The following is a 17,340-nucleotide window of genomic DNA, read 5'->3' as shown; positions in this document are numbered from 1 at the left end:
TAGTCTAGTGTCTTTTAACTGGGTGCCTGGTAGGGGTGACTATGTATAAGACTGAATGTCAGCTCCTTTGCACACACCATCTTCTGATCTTCACCAAACCATATGCTTCTTTGAGACAGTGTGTTGCCTTCAAAAGGAAGAAGCAGGACTTGGAGACTGAGTAAGGAATTCTGAGCTCACATGGGGAACACAAGGAGAAGGGTAACTGATTCCACACTAGTTAGAGAAGAGGTTCTAAAATCTCTGCTACAAGATCCAGAGAGGCTCCAACCAGCCATACAGAGAGCTCATCTTTGTATCCAGTCCAAAGCGTAGCCTTTTCTGAGTCTTCAGAAAGACTAGGCAGTCACAGATAGCTCCTGTGTTGGCATTCGACTCTGTATGGAAGTATCAGAAAGCCAGGAGCGTGAGCCTCTCTCCATGACTCCCTTGAACCGATTATCTTTGACTGCATATACATGGAGACTGTGACACGCACAAGACTTAAGGCACGTAAACATGCTAATTGAGTGGAAGATGGCCACTGGGTATGAACATGTTTCATGGCACAATTGAGTCACTCAGTAAATAGCAAAGAAAGACCTGACATTCAACAGAGGCTGACAGACATATAGGCTTTTACTGCTTGACCAAGATGTGTATAGACCAATCTGCCATCAGCAATACTCTGGCTGATCTTGGTTTGGGTTGTTACTCAATTATCCAAACTACATTGGAAATTAAGAATTCCAGTAAGTTGAAATTCTTCCTTAGCTAATGGAGTCTCCTGGGAAAACTGGGTTTCCCACATTGTTTCAGCTTGCAGCAAGAGACTGGCTTAACTCTTGTTGCGAAGCATTTTTCTCCCAGATTAAAACATCCCATCCTACAGGGAAGCTCCTGAAATCAGGAAGTAAACAACTCTAAATACATCCAGGGAGTCACTGAAATTAAACAGATTCACTAGTAACTTCTCTCACAGTGAAACTGCCCAGAGCCATTGTCAGACAAGCCCAGTTATCTGAGTGGACAACAGGGTCTTTCTTGTTGGATTTCATACCTAGTGCGTGACATAAAGTAAGTCTATGTCTGTGTTTCCATACACTCACATTATGTCATTCATAGTACGTATGTTTCAGTCATGTGTAACATAGTGTGATGACAAAATTATAAGTCAACTTATTATATATAGCTACTCCTTGTGTTACAATATAACTGTGTCACAAGACATCCAATGTAAGTTGAATTTTTATTCCAATCTAAGAGGTATTTAACACATTTAGCCCACCAAACGATAACTTAGCCGGGTCTCTTTTAAATGTAATCAAAGTTACATTTATTCTAACCAAAATTGGCCAAAATTCTCCAATGCTAATCTTGTTTTGTAATGAAATTGTTGAATAGCTCATGTAATTTAGTAACTACTCAGTCATAAAGGCCTCGGCAGCGCTCTCTACTGCAGAGCAACAGCTCTTCCACTTTGGGATGGCTTAGCTGAGGGAGCTGTGGTAGAATGCTGCTGTCCAGCATCCTGAGAGAGGATCAGACCAAATACTGTTACCCCCAGAAAAAGATTAAATCCTCAAAACTAAGTGCAGTTTCTGCTTTTGTACATCACAAGTTTGAGAATCATATGTTAGAACCTGTCTATAACATGTATTCTATATCGTGTATAATATAATACAAAATGACCATCCAATGTGCTACGTTATATCTGATATGCCATAGAGACAGAACACACATGCATACAGAGTGATAGAATGGAAGAATGGTAGAACAGTGTGAGATGAGAGTGATAAGAAGCTTGACTGTAAATGAACATAGATGAGGTCATATTTGCAAACATACCTGACACTTAGTGTTTAACTCCAGACTTTATCAACAACCAACTATGTACTCTTAAACATTCTGTCTCTGAACCCCAGTATGAAAAGAATTTTTTTTTTCTGAGTCAGCATCTCTTTTCAATTTCTGTGGACCCAGTATACTGCCAAGCACTCTTACTACCCCAAATCAATTAAGCTTCCAATATTCTATTGGTCAGGTATTAATATTGGTCTCAGGTACAATTTAGGAGACTGAGGCATGAAAAGGCACATTTGCTCAAGGTCAAGCAGCTAGCCTGTAGCAGGCACTCTCCATCCAGGGCCTGTGAGTGTAATTTTGTGACACAGGGCAAAATAGGGTAAGGGTGTTTCATGAAGCTCTACACAGTATCTAGCACATCAATGAATGATCTGTGAATATCGTCCCCAGGGCCACTGCCTCCCTTCTAAATGAGAACATTCTCCAGCTAACTATGTGGGCTGTTAAAACTTGACAATACTGTTTCCTTATAAAGAATAGAAGAAGTCAGTTTGCATAGATTTTATTTCCAAACAATCTATAAATAATAAGTTAAGGGGACTTGCCTTTCTTATTTAAAGATCTAATTTAGATTCTTTATCAAAATGATTTAACATGCCTTTCACTAGGAAGCCATATTTCAAAGGGTTTATTTATTAGACTTCTTGAAAGTGTGTTTTTAATGCACATTCTGACTTTTTGCCAAACCTCTTCTCTGAAACAGTAAAATTAGAGCAGTCCCCTCTTTAAAGACAGATATTTATTAGATTTTTACATATTGATACAGTCCACCGTATCAAAATAAATCTTGCTGAGAATTGTCACATAAATCTTCCCATATTCTCACATCCAGTGTCTCTACTGGAACTCTCTCCAAAAAGCACGCAGGGAAGTCTCATGATGAAGAACTCATTTTTAAAAGGATCAAAGTTGCCTCTCTGAGTGTAACTTTTCATGGCCAACTTCACCTTCCCCATCATCGTGGCTCTACTTGGGCCAACATGGCTGTGTGTGTTTCATCTGATGCTGATAATGAAATATAATTACATCTTAAGCCCAAACAGCTGTGAACTCTGCAAAAAATTTTAAGGGCCTCTCATGCCAAGTTATAAAAAAATTCTTAAACCTCTAGGGAATATGGCAGAAGAGTGTGGCTACTTTGCATCTCTTTCCACATGGTAACCATTAAAACCTTTTTCCTTTTTATATAGATTAAGAAGCTTGCCCCTAAAAAAATCGTAGTGGTCAGATTATGAGTGAGTTCAAATAATAAATATATTTTGAATGTGAGCCTAACTTTGACTTTTGCTTTTGTCAAATAATCTTGTAGGTGTGGGATGTATGCTTGGAGATGTGCAGTGTAAAACCAATGCCAATATTTAGAGGTGTTCAGGGTTTGGGTTACTTGCTTGACATTCTAGAGGTAACAATTTCTAGGATACATTAAGAATACATCTATGTTCCAAGGGTTATACTTATAATCCTTATAATATTCAAAACCTTGAAGATTGTGAGTAGATACATCTCAATTCTTCTTTCTGAAAATTCATTAAATGCTCTATCTGGTGCTGTGCACCAGAAACACTTAAAAAAGTTTTTGTGTGCATGCCTCTGCGCGCTCGCGCGCGCGCGCACATGTGTGTGTGTGTGTGTGTGTGTGTGTATGCTGTAGATGTGAGGCCACTGAGGATATGGCTGAAAGGTTAAGACCTGAGTCCCATTTTCAGCATCTACATGGCTCACAACCATCTGGTAAATCTAGTTCCAGGGGATCAGATGCCCTCTTTGTGGCCTCCACAGAGACACCAGGCACAGCCATGGTTGACAGTCACACCCACACAAATAAAACACAATTACAAAGAATACAAGTGAAGACTCACGGCGTAATTTTGGAATTCCCTTTGGAGCCTCCAATATAGAGCATAGGTCAATGATTTCATGACCTTCGGGAACAAAGCTCCTTGACAGATAAAAAGTGAACATAGAAAAGCCACAGCACCCTTGCTCTGATAAGTGCTGAGTCCCTTTGTTTCTTAATTTCCAGAATCCTCTATCAGCAATACAACACAATCAGCCCACCCACTAAGCTTTGTACCTGAGTGTATAGTAAAATGAAAATTCTCCTATGAGCCCCCCAAACCCATCCTCTTTCTTACAGGCCTCTTTCTTCTCTTAAAGATTGTGCAGTTGGGCCATCATATGAACATTACCTACATCTATGCCTTCAACTGACCTCTGAAGAGCAGTATTAGGGCTGAAATAACTGCATTTATATTTAAGAAACCTGGGCGATTTTTCTGAAACAGTATAGTACCAATATAACAATGATTTCTGTACAATTGGCATACTATTAGGCATGTAAGGCACAAACATATGATAAAGTATGTAGAAAGATGGGCATAGCTCCTGTGAAAATACTATGCCGATTTATAGATGGAACCGTGGATGCTCACAGGGAAGTGCTAGAAGCAAATCTCTCATGGGTACCAAGAAAAGGCCATATCTCCAATGAAGAACTATATTGGGTAAAACCCATCCATTTTTCTTTTTCAAATAGAAACTATCTTGTTTTTCTACTACTGCTATAGGTGCGTGTGCACTTGCGCACACACACAGACACACACACTCTCTCACACACACACACGCACACTGTTTTTTCAATCTGTGTTTATGAATGTGGGCTTTGTTAGACTTAGACAAAATAAACCAGGCGCCTCAGGCTACAGAACTAGTGAGTGCCATCAAATCCACTGGGCATTGGTTCAGTTTGGGGGAAACTTCGGAAACATCTAAGGACCAATCAAAAGACACTTTGATACTTTGATCACTCTTACTAGATGAAAGGAATTTGCCCCTGGAGGATGAGGAACATATCATGTTCACCCTGACTTTGTGAGGCCACAGAGAAAGCACTTGATGCTTTATTCAAAGCATTGACAATTTGAAGAACATAAGATAACCCTGAATGAGCTGCCCCTAATTTTGCTAGGCTAGAGTCTCCCTGAACTTTCAGAATCTGTCACCTAGGAAATTACCCAAGGATCCAAGCAGAATCAAAATGAATTAGCTGTGATTATCAACAAGAGCCCAGATGAACATTGCATTAGGTGCACCAAATGACTTGGAACTTACAATCTCTCATATATCTAGCTTTGTGTGTCTGTTAATGGCAGCAAAGGTCTGCAGATGTGTAGTCTTCTTATTGTGGAAAAAACAGAAAATTGCCAGACAAGTGAGTGAGAATTTCACAGTGGAGATAATGGAGCAAAGCCAGTGGCAGAGAATACTGCAGGTGTGATCACTGCTCATGACCAGTGTACAAAGTAGGAACTTAGTGATGACTATTCTTTGTTATCAACTTGACTATATCTGGAATTAACTAAAATCCACCAGGCTGTGTACACCCTGTGAGGAAGTTTTCTTAATTAAATCATATGAAATGGCAAGACTCACTTTTCATCTGGATCTTTTGAAGTGGGAAAATTTACCTTTAATCTGGGCCACACCTTCTGCTTTTGTTCTTTGCCTGCTTACTCTTGCTAGCAAGTCCATTCCTTCACTGGCTTTAGAGCTTATGTCTTTGAGATTCCAGCATATAGTGAATTCCAGATGATACATCCAGCCTCATGGACTAAACAACTACTGTATTCTTGCATGTTTCATTGGTAGTTCATTGTTAAATTATATGAAGTACAGCCCATAAGCCATATTAATAAATTCCCTCTATAGATGGATGGATGGATAAATGAATGGATGGATGGATGGATGGATGGATGGATGGTTGAATGGACGAACGGACAGATAGACAAACAGACAGACAGATAGAGATTTGTTAGAGATATAAATTTCTTCTATCAGTCCTATTTCTCTAGAGAATGCTGACTAATATAAAATATATTATAATTAAAATATAATATAAAACCAAAGTGGGCATGAGTGTACCTTTTCTACTGAAAATAATAAACTGTTGTTGATTCCTTATTCAGCTATAATTCAACCTCATTTTTTCTCCATCAGCAATTTCTTTCCGCTCTATAAACTCAAACATCAGTCAGTTTGACTGATGCCCTGAGGCCTATGTCCAGACATATACCTCCAAGGCTTTATTTTCCTGGGCACTGGGTCCTTTTCCAGTCCAGCAAACTATAGGTCACTACTTTCTTGTCCTATGAATAAGCTCACCTGCAGAAACTATAGTCATATAATCTTTCTCCAAGAATATTTTCCTAAACTCATCAAGGTTCTGTGCCAAGCATGGCTCTGGAGTCATATCCAAAATCAAAGTCATATCCAAAGCAATTGGCCTTCATATAAGAAGAAATAATTCCTATTGGTTAGTTCTTATGACTTTCTATCATAGACAATGTTGTTAATGAGGTAATTAGGAATTACTTAGGGAAAAAATCTCTTCTAATTTTTTTTAACTTTTGGGACAGAGAACTACTATGTAGCCTACACTGTCCTGAGTCTCACCGTGTGGCCCTGGTTTGCCTTGAATTTGTGATCTCCCTGCCTCTACTTTGTGAGTATTATGGATGTGTGTGTTGTTCTTGCCTAGTATGTTTTACATTTATATAATCAAAATCAGGAAAATACTTTTATTTATTTTACTCATGTCATAGAGAAACCATTAACATTCAAATTTCTGGTGGAGTAATAGAGAAATAGAGAATGAAAAAAATGGCTGTAGGCTTGTATTTTGTTGGAATCTTATTCTATAAACGACTTCTAAATTGAGCAACAGTTTCTCAGAGGTCTTCAATAACTCCCTTTCCTTAGTAAACCTTATTGTCCCAAATTAGGGGGAAGCCTGGCTGCCATCAGGAAACAAAGGTAAGTCAAATATATGCACAGCAGACCCTATAGGCAAGTCAGAGTTATCAGCCACAGTGTGAGTAACAATGTTGACTTCCCAACCAGGGCCACTTCCAAAACCTAGATGAAGTGTTCTATATGGTAGATATGTCAATTCATGCTAACTAGTCAGTAAAGCTACCAAAAGACTAAAAGAAACAAAAATAGTACATGGTCATAGTATTTGGTTGCCAATGACTTCAAAGCAAAGAAGCTGTCAACATAAACAGAGAAGCATGACCACTGGAAACTCTACTTCCATATCTTTTTTGAGACAAGCTTTTGTGAGGTTGCCAGGCTGGCCTCAAACTCAAGATTCTCCTGCCTCAGCATTTCCAGTGCAGGTTTATAGACCTGCCCTAGCTGGACCCCACTTCACTTTCACTTTCTTTTCTACTCTAGTTACTGAGGCACTAATGTTTTTTTTAACTTTTATCATCATTTTTTAACCAATTCATCCATTTGCTCATTCTGCAAAATTAACAAAGTAATAAATAATTGGGAAGAGAAGATAAATACACCCAAGTCATGTGCTCTTGTATCTAAGGAGAAATAAAGGAGAGGCAGGAAAACAACAGTTAAGCAACTTAACCTACAGTTAAGTACTCCTTGATCACATGTGACCTTCTAAAACACAGCCCCCAAACCTGACAGTACTAGAGCTTCAAGGAGGTCCCTGTAGATCAAGCACAAAGGCACATAAAATTTATGGTTAGACAGAAAACAGTGGGGGTATGAGGGCATTTCTTCATTAGGAGAGCTATGTGCCAAGGTATTCCAGGAAACCCCTGTTTTTCTGAGCAGAAAATAATAATCCCCACACAAATGTCAACAGCTTATCACTGTTAACAAGTGATGATCCTGGTACATAGGGCAAAAGTAGACCCTCATGGGAAAGAAGAGAGACTCAAACTTAGAGGGCAGGACCATCTATCAAGGTAGCAGGCATCCATCAAGTTTGTGAAGCTATGGGAAGCTGTGTATCTTGGTGAGCTGGGACTCACAATGCATCTTGTCCAGTAGCTGCTTCAAAAGCCTGAACTTTCTGTATGTATGTCTGCATACACAGGTACTTATCTTGTGAGGCATCATATTTCTCTTGTCTGGTAAAAAATGAAGAGAGGGGAGTTGTTTCAATGAGTAAGGCACTTGCCACATAGCTTTATGACCTAAGTTATTGATCTCAATGAATACCTATCCAAGAAAATAAGAGATTTGGTTCTTGCAAGTTGTCCTCTGACCTTAATTCACAGGCTATGGCACACATGTATTTACATATTCTTCATATTCTCTCTCTCTCTCTCTCTCTCTCTCTCTCTCTCTCTCTCTCTCTCTCTCTCTCTCTCTCTCTCTCACACACACACACACACACACACTCACACTAAATAATTATTTTACAGAGGCAATTACACAACCTTTAGATGACTCTCTATGTTTCCATTGTTGTCAATTAGTGAAGCATATGTGATGTTGTGAGTGCACATTTGTGTATGTGGTATATGTGGAGGCAAGAGGACTTGGATGTGTTCCCTTAGGAGGTAGCTGTACATCTTTTCATCTGCTTGTTTCTTTTTGAAATAGCAATTCCAATTGAAACTCACTATGTACGTTATCCTGGCTGGACCAGTAAGCCCAGAGATCAACAGTCTCCTCCCAACACTGAAATTATAAATGCCCACTGCCACACTTGATTTTTGTTGTAGTGCTTGTTTTGCTCTCATTTGTTTCTTATGTGGGCTCTGGGCATTGAACACCAATTATTATACTGGCAAGACAAGCACTTTACAAAATAAGCTATCTCCATCCATTTCCTGATGGGTCTTATCCTCTGGACTTTGCTATAGTGGCTAATGTGCTTCCTAATATGACTAACTAGGTAGATATCTTAGAGACTAGAAATGAAGGAAGTATGAGAAGGAAGTGAGAATGCCAAGAGAGATGGATTCTGATGACGTTGGCTTCTCTACATGCCTATCTCTCAAATAAACCCTTTCTAGTCCATTATTCCGTGGGACTTAGGGCTTTGTGAACCAAAGATGTCATGAAAGTCATGTGGGCTAAGAACACTACTAAGAGATCTCCATCCTAAGTATAATGAAAAAGGAAAATAAATTTATTATGAATGTATTATATGTCTAGAAGCATACTGAGCTATTCAATGTAGTTATTTGCCATTAACCATGAGGAATTTCTAAAAGTATCCCTGTACAAGTTAGAAATAAAAGAGATGCATAAACATTAAACATCTTGTCCACAGACAAGATTCAGACCAGAATCTGGGTCATCTTTCATTTAACCATGCAGTTAGTTAGTTATGGCTTGAGTAGTTATTCTTTAAAATACATTTCCAACCGCTGTTTTTTCAGTCTGAGTGCAAGGTACATATGTGTAAAAGGGAAAAATCAATATGCTGTAAATCACATGCTCTAAAGAAATCTACACTACCCTAGAGGCAAACATTTGTTGAGCATTTTAAAAAATGCCAGTGGCTGTCTGGTGACTTTCCTGTGTTTGTGCTATTATACCCTACAGAATCCTGTGGAATCACAATTGCCAGGATCACTTGTATTGTGTAGAAGGGAATTTAATTAGCATGCTCCTGTTTACTCAGCTGGTATGAAGAGGAAGGTTTCTACCCGGGCCATCCAAGGCTAAATAACATACTCTCCACCACATGTCAGCACCTTATTAAGGCACTGACACAATGTTAAAGTGCTTTTGTCACAGATATGTCTATTTGTAATTTCTATTCTTTCACTGAAATGGTAAATCCTTCAGCACTCATGTTTTGAGAGCTCATGGGTCAGTGAACTAATACAAATTTTATGTCAACAAGACATGCCACCTGTCCTCAAGGAGCTTCGTGACTGTGGAGTCATGCAATGGTGCAAATCTAGGAGTGTCATCACATGACCTTGCCATGGCAACTGAGCCAAAGGCAACCGGATAAAAAGCCTGGGAGAACTGTGGCTCTGTAGAATATCACACACCTGCCACACACACACACACATTTGTTGATCATCGACATACTGAGAGATTCCTATTAAACACAGTGGCAGGCCTGCTCACAACATCAGGTAGCAGAAGAGAAAGAGATAGAAAATTAGACAGACATGAACTCTAGCAGTCCAAAAATCACTTGCAAAGTAAGGGCTTGAAAGTGGAGGCTCTTGAGGAATACCACTCAGTAGTAGGGAGGAGAGCAAGGGGGACTCAATCTAATAGAGAGTGCTCAATTACTTGGCAAGGTGCTGCCTGGAGATTCATAGTACAATATGAATAACAGGCTTGACAGGGAAGAAAACCTGCCCTGGCTCCATACCCACCCCCATATGATAGCTATAAAATCTTTTTGTTGTTTTTAAGGGTTGGTTACTGCAGAGCCTTAGTATCTCAATTAGATACACATTTATTATCTATCTCTCTCTCTTCTAGCTCTTTCTTTCCTTCTTTCTCTATCCTCTCTCTTCCTCTTCCCCACCTCTGACTCATACATGCATACACACACACACACACACACACACACACACACACACACAAACACTGTACTACAAATCAAAACTGTCTCTAAATGATCAACATTTATCGTTTGAAAGCTCTAAGTCTATAGATGCCATCAAAGCAACTTTTCTCTCCATGGTCAGCTTCATCACAAAAGTGTGTTCTCTCTGTGAGGCTTGAGAACAATCTGACCCTGAGAGAAAGTGAGGCAGGTAACCATGGAGAATAGCTTAGCAAGCTAGCATCTCAGTTGCTATGGGCTATGAACTCATACCTCTTTCAATAATGCACTTGGAATAAGTTCAATTCAATTCCTATGTACACACCCTCTCTGAACAGTACTCTTATCAACCTGTTAATATAGGATTCCTACCTGCATGGTATTGTATGCACACCCCAAATGTAAACAATAGAATAAGTTTCTCCTCCCTTTGACATCGAGTCTAGTCAGTGACACTTTGCTTATGTCTGAATATGAGAATAGCAGTGCTGATTTAACATGACCATGTTGTAGGTGCATGCATATTAAGGCAAAACTTGACTCAAAACAAAGTTTTAGTGAAAATCTTCTTATATATTATGTTTCTGCAAAATTGTATGTGCATATTATAAACATTTATTGTATTGTGGTAAAGTGACTAGGTACTTTTCTATTGCTATAAAGAGATATTATGCCCAAGACAACATATAAAACAGAGGGTTAGAACCCATGATCATGAACATGTAGGTGGGGGCGGGGGGACATGGCAATAGAACAATAGCTGAGATCTACCATTCTGATCCAGAAGCACAAGGCAAAGAAAAGGAGCTAAATAAAAATGGTGTGGGCTTTTAAAGCCTCAATTCCCAGCCCAAGTAAGATGCCTTCTCCAGCAAAGGCACACTTCACAAACACTTACACCAACTAGCAACAAAATATTCAGATATATGAGCCATGGAAGCCATTCTCATTCAAAACTGTATGTACTGGTTGCCTGTAGTAAAGAAACAGTCATATCACTTTACAATTCAGCAAAAAATAAAAAATACAAAACAATACAGACCATTCCCCATAGTAACTAATCCTCTTTCATGTGGATCTCCAAAAAAGAAGATATACACAGTAACTTTGGTTCTTGAGGACTTCCATGTGACCTGATGTCAATCTTGATAGAAAATTGGACATAGTACTACCTGAAGACCCAGCTACACCACTCCTGGCCATATAACCAAAAGACTATCCAACGTATAACAAGGACACAAGCTCCACCACATTCATAGCAGCCTTATTTATAATAGCCAGAAGCTGGAAAGAACCCAGATGTCCTTCAACAGAGGAATGGATACAGAGAGTGTGGTACATTTACACAGTGGAGTACTACTCAGCTATTAGGGAAAAAAATGAGTTCATGAAATTCCTAGGCAAATGGATGAAACTTGAAGCTATCATCTTGAGTTCTTTGTAACTGGGTTACAAAAGAACACTCGTGGTATGTACTCATATATAAGCAGATACTAACCCAAAAAAAGCTTGAATACACAACAACTCACACAACTTATGAAGCTCAAAGAGAAGCAACACCAGAATGTGGATGCCTCAGTCCTCATGGAAGGGAGAACAAAACACTCATGAGAGGAAATAAAGGGACAAATAGAAAAGCAGGAATTGAAGAAAAGATCAATCAGAGACTTCCTCACCAGGGAATTCACCCTATATGCAGCCACTAAACCCAAGCATTATTGCTGTTGCCAATAGTGCTTTCTTGCAGGAACATGATATGGATGCCATCTCAGAGGCTCTGCCAGAACCATAGTGATACAGAGGAGAATGCTTGCAGCTAACCATCAGACTGAACACAAAGACCCTAATAAAGGAGCTAGATAAAGGACTGAAGGGGTTGGTAGGGTCTGCAACTCCAAGGGAAGAACAAAATTACCAACTAACCAAACCCACCAGAGCTTCCAGGCACTAAAACACCAACCAATGAATTCGCAAGGAGAGACTCATGGCCCCAGGTGCATATGCAGCAAAGGATGGCATTCTCTGGAATCAGTCAGAGGAGAGGCCTTTGGTCCAGGGAAAGCTCAGTTTCCCAGTGTAGGGGAATGCCAATGTGCTGAGGTGGGAGAGGGTGGTTGGGAGAGGGAGCACCTTCATGGAGGCAATGGGAGGCGGAGGGGGCATGGAATTGGGGGAAAGGGATAACATCTGAAATGTAAATGCAGAGAATATACAACAACAACAACAAAAGAAAACTACATTCCTTTCCCGTCACATAACTGTCTTATCAGAGAACTCCAGCAATATTTGGTTTATAATTTCTCTTACAGAGTCATGCATCCAATGTCCATGAAACTTAGTCTATTATACTGAGAAAAAGAAAGAGAAATTTATTCACTCAAACTGTCTACAGCTAACGTCTACAAGGTTCCTTCACTCAGAGAAGTGAAGACACTAAAGCATGTTCATCTTGAAATGTGTTCTATCAGAAACTTTCTCTGTTTTAAGTACAATCCACAAATTTATATATTAAGAGTATTTAGAGATGAGTGCTTTTGAGGTAATTGAGATCTGAGAAGAGGCCATGAGGGTTACATTGTTGTGATGGCATTTGTAATGAAAAGGAAGAGAACCGTCGCCTAGTGACTTTGCTCTGATTTGTTACATGACATTCTCCACAAGGTTATGATGCAGCAAAAGGCCATTGGCAATGTGACCAAATGCCAGCACCACGCTCTTTGATTTACAAGACCCACCAACAAAATGAATGTCTGATCTTCATAAATTACACAATTTGTGGATATTTTTATACAGCAACAAAAAACATTACCATATCATCTTTCTTTCCCCTGAAGATTCTATAACACAACCAAATCTCACAAGACTTTATTATTCCTGTTTATATTTCTGTACTTCTTCAAGCTTTTCTGCAATAAAGATAAGTATATACACTGTCTATTCCAAAGTCTAAGGATGACTCACATAGCTCTTGAAAGTAATATTTTCTCCTGTACAAATACTAGTTCCTGTAGAATATCTTCTAATAAATGAAATAGAAAGATTTTTTTTCTTACTAACCCCAAAACTTTTGGAATCATTAAAATAAAAGTGAGACGCGTGTTTTCTGACTCAAATGTTACTAGCACTAGATTCTAGTGGTCTACTTGAATATAATGTACTTGTGGTTACCTGTGAGAATTCCCTTCACTCAAACACAATCAAATCCAAGCCTTGGATAAGACATTATGGTTAACTCCTTGTATGTTGCTTATAAATTAGCCAAGAAAGCAATCTGGATGCAGAAATGCATGACACACACTTTGAACAAAATCTGAGAGAGTGGGGGGCTTGACTGTAAGTTACGTTGTTGCAAAAAGGACCACAAGTGGACTTGAAATTTAACAGGCACAAAATTGTGTCAATTTCAATTATAAAAACATGAGGCACTTTGGGTCAACATAATATCAATATATTCCCCTAGCACGACCTGTCTCAAGCAACTGTGTATCCTGAAAGAGTACATGCTTTCATCCTTACTTTATTTTATTTTAATAAGTTGCAACTTACTTTGAGATGGCTAAAAAAGAAAGAGTTCAAAAATTCTATTATAAACAACCAGAGAAAATGTATTCAGGCTACCTAAAGTATATGAGGATAATACATTCCTAAGTACTTTGAAGAAAAACTGAAGCAAATGTACTAGACTTCCAACTTTTTCATAATGGAATGAACTAAATTACCCATTGTATGGGAACCACACATAAAAGCCTTTCTCTACATAAGTGATAGATCAAAGGGAGGGAAGATGAGTGGGCCACGGGCACAGACCACGCCTCTGGAATTCAGAGACCACAGATCAGCAGTCTGCATTTTAACTACATCTCCTTGACATGAAACACTATTCATACAGCTCCCACTGAGGAAAGTCAGGTAGTAGGCTCAGCTACAAAGATTTTTCCTCAGCTCGTCTCTCCCTCCCTTCTCCTTTCCATTCCATCAGAAGGATGGCAGGTCCCTGACTGGGCTCAGGTGACTCTAATTTAAAATCTGGATTCCAGGAGTTCTCCCATCTGAGCTTGCCAGGAGGGCATCTGTCAGCATCACAGTGTGGGTCCCTGGCATATTTATGGTCTCAGTGATGGCTTTCTCATTCCCACAACAGCTGAACTAGCTCCCTCACCCCACTTCCCATCTGCATGGAAGCCCAACAAGAGATTCTGAGTGCCACTGACAGAAGAGAACATGGCACTTCCTTGTGTTATCCCATGGCCCTTGTCCCTCTTCCAAAACAATGAAGGGCCATCAGTATGTCTTTCAAATAACTATGTTGCTGCTGTGCTATACATTTGTCAATATTCTAAAGGGACCACTCATCCAGTCAGCTCTCAGTTAACAGATATTGTTCAAGGGTCTTTTATGGGTCAGTCACTGACACCCAACCATAAACATGCCATCCCAGTGTCGGACCTACTGGAGCTCGCTTCCCTCTCACCTTCCTGGGGATTGGATTCTTAACCTATTACCAATCTTCTGTTTTTCTAATTTCCTAGACATGGAAGAGGAAATGACAGCCTCGTCTCTGATGGGAATTTCTATACAGAGATGTCTCGAAAGAAAAACAGGATTAAAATTTTTAAAACAATTAAAGAAAGAACAACTACCCAAGATTTACGTTGGAAAGATGTCACAGAGGCAGCCAGACCACTGGGCTGGCTGTACTGAGGAGTTCCAGAGGACTGGGCATCACCAACAGTGCCTACAGTTCTGGGCATATTGATCACCCTGACCCCTTCAGCTCTCAAGAGGTTGGAAGTCTAGAGAATAAGGGAACATACCAGAGAGTAGATGTCACCAGATCTACAAAAAGAAGTCTTTGCAGTGGACAGTGGTAGAATTAGGAGAGCAGGGAAGGGACTCCTGCAGCTGGAATAGATATCAAGCCTTAAATCTCTGACCTCAGCATTCTCATCTATGAGAGAGGTTCTAGATTATTTTTATGGTCTTTTCACTCGCCCAGAATTCTTCCATCTTCTCTCTAAATGAACTTGTCCACCTTTTCTCTGTACTGTTTTGAGGATGTTCTAGACACACCCAAGTGTCTGAGTACTCGTGCCCAGCAAAGAATATATAAATGATCATTCATCTTTGGAGAGTGCCTTAACGGTCACAAAGGGGTTCACAAGTCCTGTTTCATTTTTTGAAAATATCACCTTTACTTGTGTATGTACCAAGGCAGGTTTTATTCTTTCCTTCTGACTTATAAAAACACTTGAGGCTGAAGAAATTTAAGTGACTGAAGATCTAAGAGGAGATAGATATATGTATATCTAAATTTAAAACCAATCCTCTTATCTCTACTGTAACACCCATACACATTGTGCTCAGGAAAATAATTAAGGGATGCAAAGGGAAAGGAGGAATACCTGTGTGGTTGACCAATGGGGAGGCAGTAAGCATAGTCAGCCCAACTCAAATCACAGTCAAAACAGCAAAGTCTAAGGCCCTGGGAGCTGCTTTCTGGTGTAGCATCCTATAGGAAGTCTGAGGACACTCCACCCCATCATCAGCCTGTGGACCCTTAGCCTTTATCAGTTCCACAATCTGTGGGATCCTGTAGATTAGGTCTGTGGACCCACCAAGGGCTCTGGCAGAAGGGCTTTCTTAGAGACTTTATTCTCTAACAAGTTTAGGGAAATTATTGATAGAATCTCATGGGACACAAGTGAAATTAGATGTGAAACTGAACCTTTCTGGCCAGCTGTTTCTACTGTCACCAGAGACCCATCCCCAGGGAGCACCCACCCCCTGCATCAATCTATGTGCAAGCACATGTGTGTGCAGTTCCAAGAGCAGAATGTCTATAGCTAATCTGGGTTCCACCTATTCAAGGTCTTCCCTCTCACCAAGAATAACCACAAAGTCCTCATGAACTCAGGCTTTTTCTTATTCCTCAACCAACTTCATACGTATATGAGTGTCCCAAGTTCTGCTAGAGCTTTCACATATAAACCAGTGCTACATACTAAATATTTATTAGCTAATTAGAGGAAAGGAGTAACTATTAACCAAAAAGCAATTAGGAATTTAATCTCAATAATGCAGCTGTTATTTGACATGGCACCCAAGGCCACATTTTTTAAATCCTACTTGCATCAAATTTACTTCTGAATTTCTTATACCCACCAGTTGAGACACCTTGATGCATCCTACAACATCTTTACCATGGTTACAGTTGTCATCAGTGCAGTCCTCAGATGAATCATGGAACCAGCTCACTACTTTCCTAGATAGTTGTAGCTGTGGTTACCATTGAGCTGAAGGATGGGTCTCTGCTCACAAAGCACCTACCCAGAGATATATTGCTCCCAAATATATCTCAGAGCAAAGCAAACATAACCCATTGTAATTAGGAAGAACTACAATCATCTTGGTCCTTGACCTATTGAAAACCACATTTGCCAGATTTCTGAAGAGAGTAAAGTTGAAGACAGCTGACATAGTTAACATGCGTAAAGATTTAACACATCAAACTCTAGTTACCTCTCATTTGTCTTTTAAAAACTGTGAATGCAAACTCATATGTGTGGTTATACATGCACATGAGTCTGAAGGTCAGAGGCAACCTGGTGACATATTTTAGGCATTGCCCACCTGTTTTTGAGATAGCTTCTTTCCCTGGTCTGAAACTTACCAAGTAAGTTTGTCTGGTTGCTTAGGAAACTGTCTCCTCCCTAGTGCTGATGTTACAGATGAGTGCCATCATGCCTGGCTTGTTTTATTATGTGGGTTGTGTAGATTTTACAAGTCCTCATGGTTTAAGTTAAGGGATTTACCAACTGAATCATCTACTCAGCCATCCATTTGCCTTTTATGCTAAGGGTCAAAGCTCTCTCTCAGTCTCTTCACAACTTTTACCAATATGACAGGATATAGGAAGGTTTCTGGCACAACCACCCTCCCTATTGATAGGTTCCAAGTTGAAGTCAGGCCAGTAAACACTGCAGATCATGGCCAACTATTATCCAAGGACTGTTTTTCTTGAATACGAGTGTGACATTCTCTTGGTGATCATTTGTTATGGCCACCACAGGAAACTAATGCAGGAGCCCAGATATCTGGAGAGTGTACCTGTCCACCTGTGAAGAAAGAGTCCCGAGACCTAAAATGAGGGAGACCCCAAG

This window comes from Micromys minutus (genome assembly GCF_963924665.1).
Source record: "Micromys minutus genome assembly, chromosome: 3".
Classification (NCBI taxonomy): domain Eukaryota; kingdom Metazoa; phylum Chordata; class Mammalia; order Rodentia; family Muridae; genus Micromys; species Micromys minutus.
This window is presented reverse-complemented; position numbering follows the sequence as displayed.